The following is a 10,636-nucleotide window of genomic DNA, read 5'->3' on the forward strand; positions in this document are numbered from 1 at the left end:
AAGTAGTTTAAGCAGACGTTTAATTATATGTGATATTTGAAGAAAAAATAAAAAAGTATTTGGAAGTTAACGTTGTGTTTGAATATAATGGAGAAGAGTATTGTAACGATTAAATGCAAATGTATTTTTCCCAATTTAGGTTTTGTGCATAGAAAATTAAGGTCCTTCTCTTTGGTCAGCTATTTCAGTCCATTAGTGGAAATTTCACTAAAAGTTAACAAATATTTGTCAACAACTAAGGAGTAGTATCTATCTTTAATTTCTAGGACATGAGTTATTTAATTAAAATTCATTTTCACTTAATTTTTTTAAGTTAAACAATTCTTCATTTTTTGGTAAAGTTTGTCAATAAATTAATTCTAGGATATCTTCGAATTCTTTGACTAATACTCTAGTCAACAAACTTAAAAACAAATATCCAATTTTCATTCAAGATACTTTTGTTAACAATCTTAAGACTATATATTCAAAGCAATTTTGAGTATGGCACAAAGTGAATCCACATAGAGGTTAAATAAATACCTAATACATAAACGTGCTTTGTAATTTGACATTAGTTGATATTTAAGGCCTACTAACTTTGGACGTATATAAATAATTATTTAAATTTATATAAAATTAAATAAATAGATACATACGTCATACGTGACATTCTACATATTTAGCAATTATATAATAAAGAAGATAAAATTAAGAGAAAAGTCATAAAGTTACCACTAAAGTTGTCCCGAATTTTTAAAAAGACACTTAAACTTTGCGGAGGTCCTATTACCCCATTATTCTTATTTATAATGAATTTATTGTCCCATTATGAGCCTAGGTGGTAGGAGAGTGTGGTTCAATCTCCATTTGGGGCGTGAGTCAAGCCAAAAAATAAATAAATATTTATTTTAACATTTATTTAATTAGAAATATTATTTTCTTTTAGTTACTTCTATTTTTTTAATTTTAACTTTCTTAATTCATTCTTTTCCATTAACTTCTTCACCCAAATTCAACAACCCATTAACCTTTTCTTTATCTTCTTCAACTTAGAAGATCCATTTACTTAATCCATTTTTATCACTTTTTTTCTTATCTCTTGCTTTTCTTTGTTTCTTTAACTTCGTTTATCCTCTTTTTTTATAAAAATAAAATAAATTTGAACTCCATTATTCGATTGATTAGAGAGTACTATAAAATTCCATTTTTATTTTTATCTTTGGTTTGAATATAAAACTTCATTACCTTGCTTTAGTGATGATTTAAGCGAAAATAGTGCTATAACAGGAAAGCATCATGGAGTACGTCGAAGGCGGCAATGGCCGCTACTTTAGAGGAATAAAGGTTGAAGAAGCAAGAAGATTCAAATTGAAAAAGAAAAATGGAGATTTTTTGGCTGCTACTTTAGGTTCATTTTCAATTGAAAATGAAAGAGGATTTAAAATTTTCACGCTTCCTCTCTTCATTTGGGGCGTGTAGAGGAATGAAGGTTGAAGAGGAAAAATTGAAAATGAAAATTAAACTAAAAATTAAAAATTTTAAAAAATTAATACGTGGCAAACAACAATTGGTGCGTGATTGCACTTCTTTTCTTGCAATTGAGGTTGGGTGAAAAGTGAGATATTTATAACACTCTTAAATTGTTTAATGGGGTAATAGGACACCCACAAAGTTAAAGTGTTTTTTTGAAAATTCGAGACAACTTCAGTAGTGACTTTATGTCTTTTCTCTTAAATTAAATCATTAGTTGATGACTTGATGCTTTGGGTGCCTTTTGAGTACTCTATGACAAATACTACTCAACAAATTTGAAATATATATTATTAATCCAACATTTTTCTAGGAAAGCTAATTCTTTAAAGTTAAAACTGTCGTTTTCATTTAAATATAAAATATTTAATCATGACAGATACATTAAGTAAAAAATTTCCCAATCATGATTCCACTTCATGAATCACATGCTTAGTGTATAATAAAATAATAAAAGAACCACTAATCATGAAACGAGACCACATTAATTAGGTGTTAAACAACAATTTTCAAAAAATAAAAATTGCAATGAGCCATATTATATACATATAATGTTTAATCATTTATCTTTCTTAGGTCCGCCTATAATATCTGAAAACCCTCTAAATCGATCAACTCAAATTCGTGTTAAAATATGCCGACTAGCATATTCCCTATCAAGCGATAGTTCTTCATTAACATTGCTGGACTTTAAGACCTCTAAAAAGGGATAAAATGATCCCCTCATTTTATATAGATACATAGTTATTTCACTCTAAAGGTTTAAGAAAAATCCCATGCGTTACATGTTGATTAGAATGATTAAAAAGTAGCGATTAGCATTTTGGGCTAGTAGAATTAGGACACGTTTCACGTTAAACTTTTCTTAATTAGACAAATTTGTTGGATTCCACTTTTTTTTTTCTTTTTTTGTAGTACTATATATATAAACCAATTATGTTGATCTTTGGCATTTTGACAATTCCAACACTTTTCAGCAACCTTAAATCCTTAATTCAGGTAATATGATTTTTTAATCATATATAGACATATTTTTTGTTTACACTTTGATTGTATTTATTATCTTCCTTGTATTCTATCTTTGCATTTCCTTGGATCTTATAAGCTTACTTGCTTTTTTTTCTTCTTGATATATGGTCACGGACAATTCTCACTTCATGAATTTACTTCTTTATATATTGAATCTAAGATTCTGACTCCACTACTATACATGAAATTAACCTTTTTTTTATGCAGTTATTTGAACTATGGTTTACTAGCTTCACGAGCTGAAATTCTTAAAGTTTCAAGAAACTCTACTAGTCCACGCATTTTGAAGGGCATTGATGGTACATAACTATTTAAATATAGCAGTGTTTGAATAGGCACAAAGTTTTAAGATTTATTTTGTTTGAAATTTATTGTTTAAAACAAATCATAAATACAATAACATATTTAGTGAAATCTTACAACTGTGCGTAGACCTTACTCCTAACTTGTAGAGGTAAAAACACCTAAATTTCCGGGGAAAAACAAAAATTCAAATTATCTCATTACAAATTTAACCATAATACTATTTCATTTGAAGGTTACTACACATATGGGGGAGTAGCATATAAAGCTTCACCTTTACCAAATGGTTCAAGTTTAAGAAAATGCAAGGCAATTGTGTGGATGTAATGACCCTCTTGGTCATTTCTGTGTCTTGCCTTCTGTGTATCGTTTAGAGCGTTCCTATAGCGATCCCAAGTCATTTATGACTTGCTGGGACTGACGGTTCGGTCACTTGGTTGTTCGTTTGGTCTTGGTGCGAGTTTTTGTGTTTCGGAGCATATGAACCTTGAACGATCATTTTCGATCAAAAGTTCAAGAAGATGACATCGGAATCCAATTCTGACGATTCCATCAGCTCCGAAAGGGTCATTTTAGGCTAGTAACATGGTCGTCATGACTCTCGAGGTTTTCAGTGTGAGTCGGTGCGATTAGGCGTTTTAGCCTTAGAAATTTGGCATAAGGTTGACTTTGGTCAACATTCTGAGTAAACGCGCTCGGATGAGAATTCCGTCAGCGTGGTTAGCTCCAGAATGTCGAGTTTGGTCTAGATTGACCCTTATTTTGTGTCTGGAGGTTTTCGATATCTTTCCGAGCCCTTTTGTGGGTTTTGACTTAAAATGACTTTTGGAAGTGGGACCCACTTTTTATCGAAATGACCTCTGATGGAAATTTTGACTGCGCCGTTGAGACTGGAATGTCGAATTTGGTATGGTTGCATATCTCGTTTGCATACACGGGGTTCCGAACGAGATCGGAGCACCCCGTCGGAGTTTCTAATTTTGGAAAAAAAAAAGTTGCAGAAAATCTGCTATAAATGCAGATTTATCAGCAACATTTTCCAAAACTTCAAACCCTCATAACTCTCTCATCTCTCAACCGATTTGGGTGATCCAAAAGGCTAAGTTGTGAGATTTTTCGAGGGCAACGTGTTGGTGAGCTCGGATAGTGATTTGGAGTCCCCGTTTGAGGTAATTTTCGAAAAATACCTGCTGCCAGACCTCTTTTTGTGACTTGATTTTGGAAATTTTGAGACTTGTTTTCTTAGCCATTTTAGATCCGATTTTGGTGATTTTTGAGGCTATCTTGAGTGGTTTTTCGAGGAGAACATTGTGGTGTTGTTAGATTTTACTGTAGATCGCTCGTTTTTGGTAAATACACTGCTGTCCCATTTCGATTTTTGAGAAAATTTGGGTTTTAGTTGTATGTTGGTATTGTGTTGTTCCCGAGCCCCGAATTGTGTCCCATTATGGGAAATGAGCTGGGGGAACTGGTTAGGACCCACTTTTGGGGTTAATTTCGGAATTTTCTGTGTGGGTCCCACGATTCCCGTTTTGACTCCAAAATTGACCCGTCTCTGTTTGTTGTGATTTTGGTGTCTAAACGACCGTATTAACGTTGTGATACTATTTTTGATAGCGGGGAAGCGTTTCGAGACCTTTCGGAAAGGAAAATCTCCGGAGGAGTGATTTTGGAGCGCGTGTGATCGGCTTTAAGGTAGGCTACGGTTTTCCCTCTCTTAGATTGAGCTCGAGAATGTGAATGCATGTTGATTAGTTGGGATTTGGGTTGGGTAGTCATTGAATCTTGCATAGGTGTTAAGAAATCATGTTTTAGGCCTATTTCGGGAATTATCCGGTAACTGTGAGCATGCTTTGTGTTATTAACGGACCCTCCTCGCTATGTGGAGTGCTTGCATGCTTAATTATTGTTTATTTGAAGAATGTTGGGCCTTAGTTTAGGTTTGACTAGGGCTTGCCTTAGAAATACATTATTCGGATCCAATAGGCCTTAGTTTTGCCCCGACGTCGCTCGGTCGGCTTAGATCCTTGTAGACTGGTGTAGCAGACTTGAGTCTGATAGTTTGGGTCTTAGTTAAGCGATACTCTCTCTCCGACTATAGTTATCCTTATTTTCTTCGATGTTACGGCTTCACGAGTTACATCGGCGACACTAGTTCTACTTCGCGATTTTAATTTGATTTTCGATTTGGTTCCAAGGACTTTCATTGATTGGCTATGTGTGGACGGCGTTCCACAGATATTTATGAGTATGGATCAATTGGGACTCTTTCAGCAGCTACATTGGCACATTTATAGAGCATCCGGTTTGAGGTCCGGCCTCTATTGCCCAGACACTTATATAGAGCATCCGGTTTGAGGTCCGGCCTCTATTGCCCAGATACTTATATAGAGCATCCGGTTTAAGGTCCGGCCTCTATTGCTCAGACACCTATATAGAGCATCCGGTTAGAGTTCCGGCCTCTTATACTTGATACTTGTGATTGGTTACTTGGGTACTTCTGCTGAGCATCCGGTTCGAGGTCCGGCCTCAGTGCTGTCAGATTCTACTAATTAGGGTTGAGGTTCTGGTTCGATGTTCTTCGTTCTTGGGTTCTTTTATGCAATTCTCTTTAGTTATAGTTATTCTGTGTACTCGTCGGGCTTATGGGGGTCCGTTCGGGTTTTTATTTAACTTGCGCACGAGTGTACCTTCTGGGCTTATGGGGGTCCAGTTAGGTGTAGTTAGCTTATAGATTACTTTAGTTAGTTCTTTGTACACTCGTGTGCATTTCATTGTTAGTTAGATTTTCGTTCTTGACTTCGGTTTGCGTATTCCTTCTTTTCATATTGCCTTTACTTTTCAAGTTCAGTCGGCCTATGATGCCTACTGGGTACCTGTTGTTTTGGTACTCATGCTACGCTCTGCATCTATTTCGTGATGCAGGTCCGGGCACTAGTAGCCAGCGTTGATCGAGCTTGGAGCAGACTGATCCGGAGACGGGAGTGAGCACACGACGTTTTGTACTATTTCAGTCTCCATCTGTATATATAGACTTGTCTTTTACCTTTCGAGACAGTCCAGTCTCTGTTGTCCACTTTTGGGACTTGTACTCATTTTGTTAGTAGCTCTGTACCAGTGACTTCCAGGTTCTGGGAGGGATCTTTATTTGTATATATGTTTTTGGTTTGCTTCCGCCTGTTTATATTGTTATTTGCCTTCTCTTGTTTAGTTTCTACCCTCAGACCCATTACTTGTTGTTCCGGGTTACGGGTTGGCTTACCTACTGGTGGGTTATAGTAGGTGCCATCATGACTTGAGAAATCGGGTCGTGACAAGTTGGTATCAGAGCCCCAGGTTTATTGGTCTCACTTGTACAGAGCTAACGTCTAGTAGAGTCCTGCGGATCGGTGCGGAGACGTCCGTAACTTATCTTCGGGAGGCTACAGGATGTCCTTAGGAAAATTTCCTCTTTTGTTTCGCTTTCGTGCAGTGTGTGTCTTATGGGTTTCTGGAAATCTCACTTGTTTCACTCTTTCGCAGGATGGCTCGCTCGCGAGGTGGCGCGGCCAGGGGTGGCGCACCCGAGTCTGCAGGCAGAACCTCAGCTTGGGGTAGACACCGACCCCGAAATCGAGGCAGGGCCGTAGCACCAGCCCGAGATAGGGAGGAGGAGCCTCAGGCAGCATATGTACCTCCACAGCCGGTGGGGCCGGGGCCATCCCAGCCACCAGCTGCATCAGCTGCAGCTGCAGCTCCTGATCTTCATGCTCTGCTGACTCAGATACTAGCAGTTATTGGGGAGATACGACAGGCACCAACACCAGTCCCAGCAGCACCAGCTCCAGCGCCGCAGGATCAGCCTGCCGCAGCGGCACCAGAGGTTCAGCCGCTACCAGTTTATGTGGCTGTCGTGTCAGACTTAAAGGACGGGGAGATGCCACTGCGCGAGCAGAAGATGCTCGGGGTATTCCAGAGGTTGGCACCGCCGATATTCTCAGGGGCGATTGGGGAGGATGCCTACGAGTTCCAGCTCACTTATCAGGAGCAACTACAGTCATTAGGCCTCTTGGAGTCAGGAGGAGCCGACTTCACTGCTCATCAATTTTGTGGGCCAGCCAGGCAGTGGTGGCGTTCGTATCGAGAGTCCAGGCCAGCTGGATTGCCTTTTGTATCTTGGAGTGAGTTCTCAGAGGCTTTCTTGGCCCGGTTCATGCCACGGAGCGTCAGGGATAGGCTTCGTGATCAGTTCTCCAGATTGAAGCAGGGCCCTATGACCGTCTCAGAGTACGAGATGAGGTTCCATGAGTTATCTCGACATGTTACCATGATCCTACCCACGGAGGAGGAGAGAGTTCGTTGTTTTGTACGTGGGTTGCGGTACCGTCTGAGGGTCTACACAGAGCATTTAGTTTCGGCAGGCCATTCATTTCTTGATGTGATCGACCATGCCCGATCCATGGAGCATATTCATCGCGAGGCCCAAGGGGGCAGCGATAAGAGGGCACGCTACCAGGGCAGCTACAACGGGTCCCAGACTAGAGGGATAGACTCCTATGATAGGCCCCGCCAGAGGTTCCAGCAGGGTCAGTCCAGTCGGCTTGTTCAGGTGGCATTACCTGTTTCTGAGGGAGGTCAGCATCACCAGGGTAGTCCTAGTACGGGCCAATGTTCGAGGGGATCAGATTCTTTCCCTTCCTATCGCGGTCGGGTTACTTCAGGGCGTTCAGCTTCGGGGTGTTTTGATTGCGGTGCGCTTGACCATTGGTCCAGAGAGTGCCCCCGGCGAGGGCGAGGAGCGATTGTACCAGCTCCCCTTGCACCTAGACCAGTTTCAGCAGTTTCCCCTCTAGCTAGAGGTGGTAGTCAGGACCAGGGTCGTCGGGACAGCCGACAGGGTACCAGAGGCGGAGCTCGGGGAGGCAGGTTAGGTGGTAGATCAGATGCATCGGGCAGAGGTGCTCAGGGCCATTTCTACGCAGCCCCAACGATGGCGACGACTGAGGCATCTGATGATGTTATCACAGGTACGCTTTTATTATTCCATCAGCCTGCTACAGTATTATTTGATCCCGGGTCCATATTCTCGTATGTATCTGTTTATTTTGCTCCTCGATTGGGTATGAGGTCTGAGTCTTTGGTAGAGCCAGTTTATGTTTCGACCCCGGTGGGTGAGTCCTTAGTAGTGGATCAGCTATTGCGATCTTGCTTAGTGACTATCCAGGGTTGTGATACTAGAATTGACCTTATTCTGCTAGATATGGTTGATCTTGATGTGATTCTGGGCATGGACTGGTTATCTCCCTACCATGCGATCTTGGATTGCTACGCCAAGACCGTTACTTTAGCCATGCCTGGCATTTCCCCAGTGTTGTGGCAGGGTGCTTATAGTCACACACCGACAGGGATCATCTCTTTTATGCTAGCTAGACGGTTGGTTGCTTTTGGGTGTTTAGCTTATTTGGCTTATGTGCGAGATGTGAGTAGAGAGGACTCTTCAGTTGACTCAGTTCCTGTGGTTAGAGAGTTTGCAAATGTGTTCCCTACAGACCTACCTGGCTTACCTCCAGATCGTGACATTGATTTTGCCATAGATTTGGAGCCCGACACCCGTCCTATTTCTATTCCCCCTTATCGGATGGCTCCTGCAGAGCTCAGGGAGCTCAGTGTGCAGTTAGAGGATCTCTTAGGTAAGGGGTTCATCCGTCCGAGTGTGTCACCTTGGGGTGCTCCTGTTCTGTTTGTGAAGAAGAAGGACGGGACTATGAGGATGTGCATTGACCACAGATAGCTGAACAAGGTGACGGTGAAGAACCGTTACCCCATGCCTCGTATCGATGATTTGTTTGATCAGCTTCAGGGTGCCACTGTGTTTTCTAAGATTGATTTGAGGTCCGGGTACCATCAGCTGAGGATTAGGGCAGCAGACATCCCTAAGACTGCATTTAGGACCCGTTATGACCATTATGAGTTCTTGGTGATGTCATTTGGGTTGACTAATGCCCCTGCTGCCTTCATGGACTTGATGACACGTGTGTTCAGGCCATACCTTGATTTATTTGTTATTGTCTTCATTGATGACATACTGGTATATTCGCGAAGCCGGAGTGAACATGAGCAGCATTTGAGGATTGTGCTCCAGACTTTGAGAGATCAGCGGCTTTATGCCAAGTTCTCAAAGTGCCAGTTTTGATTAGACTCTGTAGCGTTCTTGGGGCATGTTGTATCCTAGGAGGGCATTATGGTAGATCCAGCGAAAATTGAGGCTATTCGTGATTGGGCTAGGCCTACCTCAGTTACTGAGATTCGGAGCTTCGTCGGACTAGCAGGCTACTACAGACGCTTTGTTAAGGGCTTTTCTACTATTGCAGCCCCGTTGACTCGATTGACTCGTGTTGATGTTTCCTTTGTTTGGTCAGAGGAGTGTGAGGCGAGCTTTTTGAGGCTCAAGGAGTTATTAACCACCGCTCTTATATTGACTCTTCCAGTTGAGGGCGGGGGCTTCACAGTTTATTGTGATGCATCCAGCGTTGGTTTGGGTTGTGTATTGATGCAGCAGGGCCGGGTTATTGCTTATGCATCGAGGCAGCTTAAGATCCATGAGTGCAACTACCCTATTCATGACTTGGAGTTGGCGGCGATAGTTTTCGCGCTTAAGATTTGGAGGCACTACTTGTATGGAGTTCGATGTGAGATCTATACCGATCATAGGAGTCTTTAGTACATCATGAGCCAAAGAGACCTTAATTTGAGGCAGCGTCGTTGGATTGAGCTCCTGAAGGACTACGACCTCTCTATTCTCTATCATCCGGGCAAGACGAATGTAATGTGGTAGCGGACGCCTTGAGCTAGAAGGCGGTGAGTATGGGTAGTCTAGCCTTCTTATCTGTTGAGGAGCGACCCTTAGCTTTGGACATTCAGTCTTTAGCTAATAGCATGGTTCGGTTGGATATCTCAGATTCTAGACGCGTCTTGGCCTTTATGGGAGTTCAGTCTTCTTTGCTTGATAGGATCCGTGATTGCCAATTTGAGGATGATACCTTGGTGGCCCTTAGAGATCGAGTGTTAGCGGGTGATGGTGGCCAAGCTACCTTAGATCCTGATGGAGTGTTGAAATTCGCCGGCCGCATCTGTGTTCTGAGAGTTGGAGATTTGATATAGTTGATACTTTCTGAGGCTCATGAGTCTAGATACTCTATCCATCCGGGCACAGCGAAGATGTATTGTGATTTGAGGCAGCATTACTGGTGGAGTGGCATGATGAGAGATATTGCTGACTTTGTTTCCCGTTGCTTGTGCTGCCAGCAGGTAAAGGCCGAGCATTTGAGGCCTGGTGGCGAGTTCCAGAGATTACCCATTCTGGAGTGGAAGTGGGAGCGTATCACTATGGACTTCGTTGTGGGGTTGCCTCGGACTTCTAGAGGTGTTGACAGCATTTGGGTCATCGTGGATCGATTGACCAAGTCAGCACACTTCCTTCCTGTTCATACTACTTTCAGTGCCGAGAGGTTGGCTCGTATCTACATTAGGGAGGTGGTCCGTCTTCATGGCGTGCCTGTTGCTATCATTTCAGACCGAGGTTCACAGTTCACTTCCAGCTTTTGGAGGGCTTTTCAGGAGGAGTTGGGCACCCGTGTCCACCTTAGCACAGCATTTCACCCACAGACGGATGGTCAGTCAGAGCGTACTATTCAGGTCCTTGAGGATATGTTGCGGGCCTGTGTTATGGATTTTGGAGGTCAGTGGGACCAGTTCTTGCCTTTGGCGGAGTTTGCGTACAACAACAGCTACCACTCTAGTATTCAGATGGCCC

The 10,636-nt window shown here is 42.1% G+C and overlaps 1 protein-coding gene and 1 long non-coding RNA gene across 2 annotated transcripts in view; both read left to right on the top strand.

Moving 5' to 3' along the window:
- The window catches only part of LOC125852586 (disease resistance protein RUN1-like), a 47,735-nt gene that overhangs the window by 23,267 nt on the left and 13,832 nt on the right, over nucleotides 1–10,636 (top strand). The window lies entirely within an intron of this gene.
- On the top strand, nucleotides 3,900–6,322 carry LOC125852587 (uncharacterized). The gene is made up of 3 exons (XR_007445028.1): nucleotides 3,900–4,013; nucleotides 4,462–4,539; nucleotides 5,770–6,322. It is a non-coding gene; the product is annotated as an uncharacterized LOC125852587 (long non-coding RNA).

This window comes from Solanum stenotomum, unplaced genomic scaffold (assembly GCF_019186545.1).
Source record: "Solanum stenotomum isolate F172 unplaced genomic scaffold, ASM1918654v1 scaffold37307, whole genome shotgun sequence".
Lineage (NCBI taxonomy): Eukaryota > Viridiplantae > Streptophyta > Magnoliopsida > Solanales > Solanaceae > Solanum > Solanum stenotomum.